This window comes from Sturnira hondurensis, unplaced genomic scaffold, assembly GCF_014824575.4.
Source record: "Sturnira hondurensis isolate 20B ecotype Veracruz unplaced genomic scaffold, ASM1482457v3 Scaffold0008196, whole genome shotgun sequence".
Classification (NCBI taxonomy): domain Eukaryota; kingdom Metazoa; phylum Chordata; class Mammalia; order Chiroptera; family Phyllostomidae; genus Sturnira; species Sturnira hondurensis.
The window spans coordinates 1,444,684-1,456,932 of record NW_028080827.1 but is presented as its reverse complement, the minus strand read 5'-3'; the positions used below and the strand labels follow the sequence as shown (position 1 = coordinate 1,456,932).

Here is a 12,249-nt window from a genome sequence, read left to right as displayed (position 1 = left end):
AACAGAAGCAGAAATCAAGAAAAAAATCCCATTTGATATAGCAAAGACAAAAATAAAATATCTGGGAATAAACCTAACCAAGAAGGTAAAAGACCTGTATGCAGAAAAAGTACACAACACTGAAGAAAGACATCAAGGAAGACACAAACAAATGGAAACATATACCATGGATTGGAAGAATTAACATCATCAAAATGTCCATACTACCCAAAGCAATTTACAGATTCAATGCAATACCTATTAAAGTACCAATGGCATATTTCAGAGACATGGAAGAAACACTTCAAAAATTTATATGGAACCATAAAAGACCCCGAATAGCAGCTGCAATTTTGAGAAAGAAGAACAAAGTAGGAGGTATCACAATACCTGATATCAAACTGTATTACAAGGCCACAGTAATCAAAACAGGCTGGTACTGCCATAAAAACAGGCACATAGACCAATGGAATAGAACAGAGAGCCCAGAAATAAACCCAAATCTCTACAGTCAATTAACATTTGACAAAGGGGGCAGTAACATAAAATGGAGTAAAGATAGCCTCTTCAACAAATAGTGTTGGGAGAACTGGACAGCTACGTGCAAAACAATGAAACTTGAGCACCGACTTACATATACACCAAAATAAATTCAAGGTGGATAAAAGACTTAAATATAAGCCGTGACACCATTAAAGTCCTAGAGGAGAACATTGGCAGGAAAATCTCAGATATTTCATGCAGCAATATTTTTACTGATACATCCCCTAGAGCAAGGGACATTAAGGAAAGAACAAACAAATGGGATCTCATCAAAATTAAGAGCTTCTGCACAGCTAAAGAAAACAGTATTAAGATAAAAAGAGAACCAACTGTTTGGGAAAACATATTTGCCAATGATACCTCAGACAACGGTTTAATTTCCAAAATACACAAAGAACTTACACGACTCCACTCTAAGAAGACAAGCAACCCAATTTAAAAATGGGCAAAGGACTTAAACAGACACTTCTCCAAGGAGGATATACAGAGGATCCAGAGACACATGAAAAGATGCTCAATATCACTAGCTATCAGAGAGATGCAAATTAAAACCACAAAGAGATACCACTTTACACCGGTCAGAATGTCCATCATAAACAAAGCAACAAACAACAAATGTTGGAGAGGTTGTGGGGAAAGGGGGACCCTAGTTCACTGTTGGTAGGATTGCAGACTGGTACAACCACTATGGAAAACAGTATGGAATTTTCTAAGAAAACTAAAAATGAACATGCCTTTTGACCCAGCAATTCCACTGTTAGGAATATATCCTAAGAACCCTGAAACACCAATCCAAAAGAACCTATGCACACCAATGTTCATTGCAGTACAATTTACAATATCCAAGAGTTGGAAGCAACCTAGATGCCCATCAGTAAATGAATGGATCAAAAAACTATGGTACATTTACACAATGGAATTCTATGCAGCAGAAAGAAAGACGGCGCTCCTACCCTTTGCAACATCATGGATGGAACTGGAAAGCATTATCCTGAGTGAAATAAGCCAGGCAGTGAAAGACAAATACCATATGATCTCACCTTTAACAGGAACCTAAACAACAAAACAAACAATCAAGCAAAATATGACCAAAGACCCTGAAATACAGAACAGGCTAACAGGGACCAGAGGGGAGAGGGGAGAGAATCACAGGGGGAAAGGGGAAGGATTCACAGGAACGAGTATAAAGGACATATGGACAATATCTAAGGTCGGGGCGGGGAGGGAAATTGGAGGGTAGTGTAGAGCACTGAGGGGGTGGGCAGGGCTGGGAATATAAGACAGAAAACTGTACTTGAACAATAATTAAATAAATCTAAATTGAAAAAATGAGAAAAAAGGAAGAAGAAAAGAAGATCGCTTTATAATTAACAAAATGCACAGGACGATAAGGTGCATTTTCTTAAGAAATAGGTGTTCAGATCTATTGCAAAAATAAATTATATAGATTGTATTCAGTAAGTTATTTATTACATAATAAATTATTGGGGTATTAGAGGCAAATATATTGACCTTAAACAGGCAAATAATCCTTTTGTCACATGAGTATAACATTCAAACCAAAAACTATATTATGCCTTAAAATTTTTATAGCTAAATTAAATGCTACGTTTTCCCATTTAAGGTAACTTCGGGTTTTAAAAATTAATTTTCCAAATATCCCCAACCTTTAAAAAAGTGCCACAACACAGGGTAACCCTTGAAAACTGTTAGATATTTTTTAAGGAACACTGCAGAATATAAGCAAGAGATGCTAGGCAAAGAAAAGCCCTCTGAGGAGCCTTATTTGGGTAAAAGAAGAACACTCCATGCCACAACAAGTGAATGCCACCTGCCTGGGAGGCCCCACTTGAACTTGGTGCCAAGACACTGTGGGCCTGGTCTGGACATTGATGAGGTTTTGTCAAGCTCTATGAGAGCACTAGATGGCCTCATTAATATGTGACAAAGGTCTGTAGGGAGAAGGAGAAAAATGCTCACAGAAACCACATTCTAGTATGATCATCAACAAACTCAATTAATAGTAATACTACTAGGTAACCTTTATGAAGAGCTTTACTTGGTGCAAAACTCTGAGCCAAGGACTTTTCATGCATTATTTCACTGAAATCTCCCAACCCCCTAGGAGGTAGTTACTGCTTTTTTATGCCAGTATTTTACAAAAGGTGGGGTTTAGAGAGGTTAAGCAATTTGCCCAACAACTGTTAAGTGGAAATCTTAGATATGAGCCCAAACAGTTGAGTATTTTATCGAGTTACAAACCCCCAGTGGTATCAGACTAAAGCCCCAGAGAGTGCTGATGGGACATTGCACAGTTGAAGGGGCACTGATTCAGCCTCTTAGTTCATATGTTCTCAGGAAGGTACTCTGGGTTCCTGAAAAAAAAGCTTTCCTGCAAGCATTGTTGCAATGAAGATAAGTGCAATTTTGTGTTCTACTAAAATGAATTAAGATAACTCTAATAATAGGGAAGAGCCGCTAGGTTGGCGCCAGCTTTGAAGCCTACAAACTCCACCTGTGATTCAGTCCACAGGCTATGTTCTCAAGAACTTTTCCAGGTGGACTGTTTGCTGACTCTGTGGCCTGTGAGAAAAACAGAAGGGAGTAAGCAGTTGCTGCCATCTCCTGGCTCCGCTCCTCTCCCTTCCACCTCCACAAGCAGCCCCAATCCGACCCTTTCCAAGGAAATCACTGTCCATGTCATCTTTTTGAGAGTAGGAGAGGGAAATGGGGTCCAGCCTGGGTCAGATGGGGATGTGGAGAGAAGTGACTATGCCTGAGACATGTACTGAAGCAGGACAACACAGGTAAATGGGAAGCCAGCAGAGTCTTTGGAGCTAAAGACCCCTTCTTTCTTTTCCCTTTTCTCCATTCTCTGGCTTCTTCTCTCTGGCCTGATAAAAATCTGTCCTCAGGAAAGGATCTGAGACTGGCTGGCTCAGTGGGAACAAAGTCAGGAAGTTCATGTGGTTTCTGTGCCCCATTAAGGGCTTTGAAGAATCAGTGAGCAAGTCAGGGAGGTAGGCTTTGTCTTGTTCAGGATTAATTCCCCAGTGCCTGGATCAGTGCCTGGCTCCTTAAACTTTGTTGAATAAATAAAACCTGGAGGCCAGGGAGTCCTTCTTGGGAACCTAAAATCGCACATCTCTTGGCCCTGGGTTGTGGACCTGTGGGCCACAGGTGCAGCAGGACAAGAGCTTCCAGCCTGAGCATTCTACATCCACTCCCTGGAATGCAGCGCCTCCTAGTAGAAGTCCAAGGCTGCGGCCTCCTCCCTAGATAGGTTTGCTCCTTGAAGGTTTGCCTGCCTCTTTCCTAGTGATAAGACCTATAGAAGAGCTTAGATTTCAAGTTGGAAGGAGTGGGGGAAAGGACACAAACCCAGAATCAGAAACTATAAAAAGTGAGTGTAAAGCAAAAGGTCGAGGGGAGAGGTTGTCTGACTGCTTAAAGAGGGTGTCCCAGAGCAGCAGGTGAGGTCATCCAAGGTCAAGATCTGTAGCTCTCAGTTTCACCAGCCCAGAAACTCCATTTTGTCATAGGGAGACATAGGGAGACTCAAGGGAAATAAATCATACCAACCAAATTCTTAAGACTCTAAATCAAAAACCAATAACAAGAACAACTGAGTTGTTGAGAACAATGTTCTTCCCTGTAAGAACATCTACATGGGCAGTCAAATCATTATCTAAAGTCAGAGCAAGGGGAATCACTTATTTTATAGTATCAAAAGATACTATAAAATTATGAGAGCTGTGTGCACCCATCTCCAGGATAGCTATACCTGCCAAAAAGGCCAGCAGTCAGAAATGCAGGAGAACACCTTCCCCTTCTGTTACTCTTCCTACAACCAGGAACTTTCTGTTTGGCTTTCTTTAGAGCATTCCTGCCCTCAGAATATACTACAGTTGCCTTGGATGAATGTGAATTACTAGAGTGAGTTACCTCAGATAGAGTATGTTGGTGGTTTTTACTTTCTTGGCTAACTGTTTTTGCTCATAATACTGTTAGAAGGAGACTAACAGATTCTGGGAACAGCTCATTGTCCAGTATTGAAGCAGCTGCAGGAAAGATTGGGAGGATGGATGGTGGCAGGGCCATCAGGGGTAAGAACCAAAGCCTTTCCTTGCTTCCTACCCTGACACCTTATCCAGCCTGTGGATTTAAAAACCTTCAGTGTAGTTATTCTCTGAGTGGTCAGAGGCATGAAAGTTGTCACATTTCTGTTGGCCAGTTTTATTTTTGCGTGTGATGTTGATTTCATATTCACATATACATACATATGTAGTGTGTGTATCCCTTAAATCTGGCAGTTTCTTCGGCTCACCTTCCCCCATTCTATTCTCTCGTGGGCTGAGCTGTCCTGTTGCATGGCTTTAAAGTAATCAAATTTAGGAAAATGACAGTGGGGAGACCTGGGAATTACAGTCCTCAGCTGTGTCTTGCTCTTAACACGCCACTCAGTAAGTCTCTGCTGGTGGATTGTAGGTAAAGGGGACACAACCCCACTGCAATGTCTGTCTCCCCAGGAACACTTCCTGACTTACTTTGCCACACATCCCCAAGTCCCCTGGGAGCAGCTGGAGAGGTTCAGTCTTCACTGAGTCTTACCTGATTCCCTCCTTGACAGTGATACAGCTGCAGTCGGGGACCTGAGAGCCAAATCCAAAACGTACTTCTTTTATCTTTTGCCATTGTATAATTTCGACTTGCTCTGGCCTAGTCAGGCAGCGAAGAACAATCACAGAGAAGAATGTGGCTTCCCAAACCTAAAAAGAACGCCCTTGCCGTGCCATTGTTCCCACAATGCCGTGACTCGGATTCGAACCGAGGTTGCTGCGGCCACAACGCAGAGTACTAACCACTATACGATCACGGCGAGCTACCGGGACGCCACGAGCCACTCTTGGCCAATTACTGTCCTCTTGTATAGGGCCACCAGCCTTCCCATGTTAACCAGTGCTGATCAGATTCCACTGGCCCTCGTACTGACCCTGAAGCAGAGAGTACGGGCAACATGAACTCACGGGCCAGCCGACGTTCCCGCAAGTTGCCCCGAGGGACCACAGAAGAAAACACATGGAAGTGCTTTGCAAACTTTGACTCCAGTGAGGCCAGGCCGACGTAGTCTATATGGACGTGAGACCCCAGAGTCGACCAAACGCTGGCCCTAGATCCCTCCCACACCCACCGTCCCCCGGCGCTCACACTATCTGAACAGATTCCGGTTCGGAATGGGGCTGTCTCTTAAATTCTACGAGAAGGAAAATCAGTTCCGACTCCTCCGCACAACTTCCTTTGTGACGCCGGGAAGGGAAAGACCCAGCGCAGCCTCCCTAGAAGTGAAGCGGAGGCATCCGGCCGGCGAACGAGTCCGGACTGAAATCAGGAAAGCAAGGAGACAAACGCTCCAGCTTACGCTCAGAAAACAGCGAAGTCTGGGGCTGGGCGGGACGAACCCTGACCACTCAGTGACACGTCGAGGGGCGGGGCATTTAACACACAAGATCTCAGGCGAAGGCCTTGATCACGGGATCCCTGGTAGCTCGCCGTGATCGTATAGTGGTTAGTACTCTGCGTTGTGGCCGCAGCAACCTCGGTTCGAATCCGAGTCACGGCATTGTGAAAGCAATAACACGGCAAAGGATCCAACCTTTTAGAGCTATCCTCCGTTTTTCAGTTTTCTATAACCTTCGGAAAATGCATTCCAATCCTCTTGTGACCGTGCGAAACGACGTTTTCTCCAGCTCTGGTCAAATTGGACTTACGACATTTATAAGCTTCCAGTTACTCCGGCTCTACGCGTGTTATTGTTCTTGGAGGCAAGCACAAAAGCACTCACAAGGCTATTTTGTCACAGGTCTGTAATAATTTCCATGGCAGCGCTGGAAACAGATTCCCAATAATAGGGAGAGAAGGCTTCGCAGAGCAGGTGACCTGTGAAACAGCTCTTGAAGGCACAAAGAAAATTTGTCATCAGCCAGAATAATCTCTTGTGCAAAGGCTTAAAGAACTATGTATCGTAATTCCTCTTTGTAAATTTTCTCTTCTCCATCTCCAAGACTCCCAAAGGCCCTGGCCTGACAGCCGCTTCTCAAGGACCTGTTGAGTGAATGAACGCAAGTAATTAGGAATATGGGAAACGACTCTGTTGGAGAGCCAAGAGATGAACTGGAAAAGGTAGACAAATTTCTTGCAGTCTGGAGTGTGGGAGTGAATGCTGGAACGGTCAAACGTTTCAATTCGTGTTTAGCAAGATCCCTCCGGCGATTCTGTAAGGGGCGGTGTGTGTGTAGGCGGGTGAGCAAATGACACTGGAGAGGTGAATGAGACTGGTTTGTGGCTTCACTTTTCAGAACCAGTGGTGCCTTCTCAGTTTAGCAAAAAGCCACTGCCTACTTTGAACTTGGCCTGGTTCTAGGCGCCGTGGGGATGGGAGCACTGATAGCGAAGAAAAACCCTGCCTAGGCCCTGATACCGCCCAGGGGCACAACAGAGGTGGGTACCGAGTGCGGCGGGAGCACTGAGGAGGGGGCAATCAGGGCCTTCTGGGAAAAAGAAACTGCAAGGAAGTGGGTGTTGGAGGGAGGGCAACGGCAGTGTATGATGCTTTGAGACCCTTCTACGTGGCCAACCGGATTGTAGGGGTGTCCACCTCCTCCGCAGAGGCGACGTTGTGTTACTTCTGCGGGGATCAACGAGGAAGAGAACCCCTGAGGAGGGCCCCTGCAGGCCCAGGGTCCCTTGAAGGTCTCCCGGGCACAGAAGATGGGTGTCCTTCAAGGAATGGGAGTTAAAGCTTGTGAACACTCTGATTTCCGGCCAGTCCCGTACCTGACACCCAAACTGTCACCTCTAAATTCCCGCTTCATTCACATGGAACCCACACTTCCCCACTGCATTGTCACCGAATCGGAGTCTAAAGAACCGAAACAGAAAAGAACGCGAGCAATTGGCGAGAGCGCAATGCGCCTGCGCATTCTCTGACTCAGCCTAGGGCTGGAATCCCGCCCCATAGGTGGGCCGTTCAGTGACGTGCAGACTGGGGAAGCGTATGACTACTGAAAAGGACACTAAAAAAGGTTCAGTCCCAAGGCTCCGGTAGCTCGCCGTGATCGTATAGTGGTTAGTACTCTGCGTTGTGGCCGCAGCAACCTCGGTTCGAATCCGAGTCACGGCATTGTGGGAACAATGGCACGGCAAGGGGCTTGCATTTTACTTTCCTTCCTGTTTCCGCCAGTTGATAATGTTTGCACTTTACTTTTCCTCTTTCCTCCAGTTGATAATGTTTTATAAATACCATAACTCTTCTTGAAATAAACCACTGTATCTCTCTACCTTGAAAGCTGAGCGACTTCTAAGATCAGTACGTTCAGTAATTCTCATTTAATGCTTCAGCTCCATGTCAAAGTTTGAAAATCAGCCTCTAAATCATTCTCCTACACCAACAAAGCAGCGCCCCTCTCACTCCGTAACCTTGGTATATTTTTCCTTTTCATGCATTTTTAAAAAACTGAATTGTTCATTTTTCAAGATGAACACTGGAGAGTGCATGTGCACAAGTCCAGTGAAAAGTAATCCTCCTCCTCCTCATTCTTCACCCCTTTCCCCAATTATTGCCAATTTCAGGTGTATCTTCCCATGACAGTCTTTGTATAAACACTTATGTATGTATGTATGTATGTATGTATGCAAATATATTCCCCCTTGCTTCTTGCAGAATATAAATAGCCTCTTCCCTTCTCTTCCAGAAGTCAAAACTTGATGTGACAGATTTGTTCTGGTAGGCAATCTCCCTTTACAGGGAAAAACAGTGCACGTAACTGGAAGGAATCACCACCCACCCTGATCTTGTCTTTTTTCTCCCCAAGCCCTGGCTCCTGGCTGGGGAGGGTAGATGTTTGCGTTGGTAAAAGTGCAGAAAGTGATTCATTACTGTGCCCATAAAAACCTTTGGATGGGAGCCTGGCCTCTGTTGGGAAGCAGCCCTATTTTGATTTCAGCCTGGAAGTGCAGGAAAGCATCCAGAGTTTAGAACTGAAAAGAGGAACTTGTTAATATTTGGAGATTCTCTACTTTTATCTCTCACCAATCTTACTGTCAGGATCCAACTTAAGTCACAAACCACAATTTAAGCTGGAAAATTCAAGTTCATTGAAAAATTCAAGAGCAAAACCTTACTATGTTTGTGTTCCAAGCATATATCTTCTCCATAAATATTTGAACAGAGGTTTCTCATGGATTCCATAAATGAGGGAAGTGGCCCAGTTTGCTTTTTGACTGCACCTTAAGTTGTAACCTTTCAACACAGAACCATGTTATTTTTATATCAGACAAAGAGAAAACTTGGCCTAAATGAAGCTTCATCTACATCCAGAATGTCAAAGAACAGACTGCATGTGAGTGTAGTAGGATATACTTACTAATCCTTTCAAGGTGGTGGACCAAGATGTGCCCAAGGCAAGGCAAAGACCAGACTTAGAGGAAGGCAAAACCCAGAAGGGATCAGAGTTCAGGACAGTACTGAGTATCCAAAGTTAGGCACAAGCAAAAGTGAGGACACCCCATTCAGTCAGTGCCCAGTAAGAAAAGTGAGAGTTAAGGACTAGGCCTTGGTATATGCACAAATTTAGGAGGTTAATGGAGGAGGACAGGATGCAGCCTGAAAGAAAGGAGGAGAACCAGAACACTGCCATTCTAAGGAACGTTTTGGAGAAGATTTCAAGCACAAAGGAGGTCAGCAAACTCAGGTGCTGCAAAGGAGAGAGAGGAATGAATCAAAATCGTTATTAGGTTTGATACTTAGAAGTCATTGCTGACTTTAAAAACTTTCCATGAGAACAACTTGACAATATGTATCAAGAATCAGAAAAATTATATATACTCTTTGCCCCAATAATTCCACTTTTGGGAATCTTGCCAAAGAAAATAATCCTAAATTTGGAAAAGTCATCTGTATAAAGATGTTTATTACAGAATAACTTGGAAGGGAGGAGAGTGGAAATAGCCTAAATGTTCAACAAATTAAAGTGCTGATGAACATTTGGTGGTATATTAAATAGTCACTTTAAAAGTATTAAATCAACTTTCAATGTTATTCCCAACTAAAAAGAGCAAGATTTCCTTAAAGAAATGACTGTTTACAGGTCTGCAGCAGGAGAAGTACAAGTTGAGTGAAATACCTTGTGTAAGAAAGCAAGTAAGTGCTTAAAGATTGATGGGACCAAGTCAAAAAGACACAGAAGCCTTCTGAAAGGACTCCTATTGGACAAATTTGGGACAATTTGGGCATCAAAAACAATGTTGATAGCCCTGGCTGGTGTAGCTCAGTGGATTGAGCTCGGGCTTGCAAACCACACGATGGCGGCTCGATTCCCAGTCAGGGCACATGCCTGGGTTGCAGGCCAGTTCCCAGCAGGGGACTCACGAGAGGCAACCACTCATTGATATTTCTCTCCTTCTCTCCTTTCCTTCCCTTCCCCTCTAAAGATAAATTTAAAAAAAAACAATATTGATAGTAATGGGTTATATTATCTTGAATTTAAAAAAAAAAAAATTTCTGAGACCGTGGGGAGAGAGAGAGAGAAAGAAGGAGGGGGAAGAAAAGAGGAGAAGGAGGAACTGTCAATAGAAGAATTCCAGATAATAAACTCAGAAGGAATGACAGAATTAGACAGTCAGCATTTTGCAATTTCCAGTAGAATAACAAATGCAAGCATAGAGCGTCATGGAGGTTAAACCCACTGGGTAAAACACTTTTGGAAGCAAATAGTAAAAAGGTCTTAGGAAATCACACCAGAGCTTACTTTAAGTTGCAAACTTGAGAGATTTGATGAAATTCAACTTAACCAAGATATCAAGCCTAGCATCACTAATAATGACACAAATGTGCACTATCAGCCTCCCAGTGAAACATGCTGAGAGATCTGCAACATCCCCTAGGTAGTAGTCTTTTTAAAACTGGAAACTTCTTTAATTTTTTTTAATTTAATGTTTATTGTATTTTTCCCATTACCATTTTAGTCCCCTTATACCCCTCCACCCCCAGCTGAAAAGTCTTTTTTTAAATGTTTATTCTGAATCTAATCATGAGGAAACTGGGAAAATCCAGAATGTGAGACATTCTACATGACAACTGCCTCAGACACTTCAAAACAATCAAAGCCATGAACAACAAACTAGCAATAATTTAATGGGGAACTGTTTAAGATTAAAAGAGACTAAAGAAACTTAAACAAATGCAATGAGGTCATCTTTATTAAATCCTGAATTTAAAATATATGTGACATTTTGTAGGGAAAATAGACAAATTTCAGCATACACTGTATAATAGACAATACTATTTTGATAATGGTTTTATGGCCCTATAGAAGAATTTCTATAGGGCTACTGAAATGGCTGCTGAAGTATTTAGTGGTGAAGTGTCATGATATTTTCAGTCAAGTGCTTGAGAAAAAAAGAAAAAGGAATAGAGCCAGTATGGCAAAATGTTAAAAACTAGTGAATCTAGGTGTAGGGTATATAGATTTCCACTGTGCTCTCTTTGAGCTTTTTTGTAGGTTTGAAATTTTTTTGAAAAAGGAGTTGGGAGAAAATAAAACATGACGAAAATGAGGAAATGATACAGTATTAAATTAAAAAATAAAAACTAAATTGTGTATACCACAAGCATAGCTCTATAAAATAAGAACAAGATAAATAATCTTTATTCATGTCAACGTTTGTTAAGCTCTTGCCACATGACAGGCTCTGCACTAAGTGATGGGAACACCTTGCTCTCCTTCAGAAGCTCCTTTTCTCTCCTTCCCTAGCTTTTCCTCCCAAGATATTATTTCCCAGTGATGCTTAACATGCAAGACTTTGAATCTAGCCAATTCCACCCAAGCCTCAGAGGACCCTTGCTCTGGCAACCTCACCTCTGTATCCTTGGATCCTAGCAAGCTACCTGATCCCATGAGACTCACAACAAGGCCTGCTTTCGGGAGTCCACACTTGGGTGGGGAAGGAAACTAACTCCCCCAGATAATTTAAAACAAGATTGAGTACATGGTGCACACAAGGTATTATAGCATTTCAATTATCATTTAAACTCTACCTTTATGATATCCTCTTCTCTCCTAACTTTATTTCCTACTCTTCCCTGCTATGGGTTCTCCCCTTCTTTATGGCATTCTGGTTCCCATCTCAATGCCTTTGCTCAGCTCGTGCTGACCTCCTTTTTTCACTCTCTTGCTTCACCTGTCCAATCCTACCCAGCTTAGGTCTATTTTAACAATGTGCACAAGTTATTTTCCCTCTTGAATCAAGGTGGAATATTAGATATTTCAGTATGTCCTACAGCCCTGCTAATCAAAGTGTGGGGGGGGGGGGAACCAGCAGCAACTGTATCAGCTGGGAGCCTGTTAGAACTAGAGTCTGGGACCCTACCCAGCTAGACCTTCAGAACCGGAAACTGCAATCGAACAAGTTACCTGGGAGATTCACATGCCCATTAACTTTTGAGAAGTACTGTCTTATAACACCAACTAGAATATGCATTAAGCGGAAACTCAAACATTTTGAGATCTTGGGCCCTGGTAATCCTAGGGGTTTCTCAGTTTTGCCATCCCTTCACTCTCTATTCCCCCAGCTGTGAGCCCCCTTCGATCCTTGCTCCCTCCCAAGGTGGATGTGAACCTAAGAGTGAGAGAGACATGGAGGTAGTGCCCAGGGGGATGATGATGAGGT

The 12,249-nt window shown here is 43.1% G+C and overlaps 3 non-coding genes across 3 annotated transcripts; 2 read left to right on the top strand and 1 right to left on the bottom strand.

The window, feature by feature from the left end:
• Positions 1–5,329: 5,329 nt before the first annotated feature.
• Positions 5,330–5,401, bottom strand: TRNAH-GUG (transfer RNA histidin (anticodon GUG)). The gene has a single exon. It is a non-coding gene; the product is annotated as a tRNA-His (tRNA).
• A 669-nt stretch (positions 5,402–6,070) lies between these two features.
• On the top strand, positions 6,071–6,142 carry TRNAH-GUG (transfer RNA histidin (anticodon GUG)). The gene has a single exon. It is a non-coding gene; the product is annotated as a tRNA-His (tRNA).
• Positions 6,143–7,630: 1,488 nt separating this feature from the next.
• TRNAH-GUG (transfer RNA histidin (anticodon GUG)) lies at positions 7,631–7,702 on the top strand. Its single transcript has one exon. It is a non-coding gene; the product is annotated as a tRNA-His (tRNA).
• Positions 7,703–12,249: the final 4,547 nt, after the last annotated feature.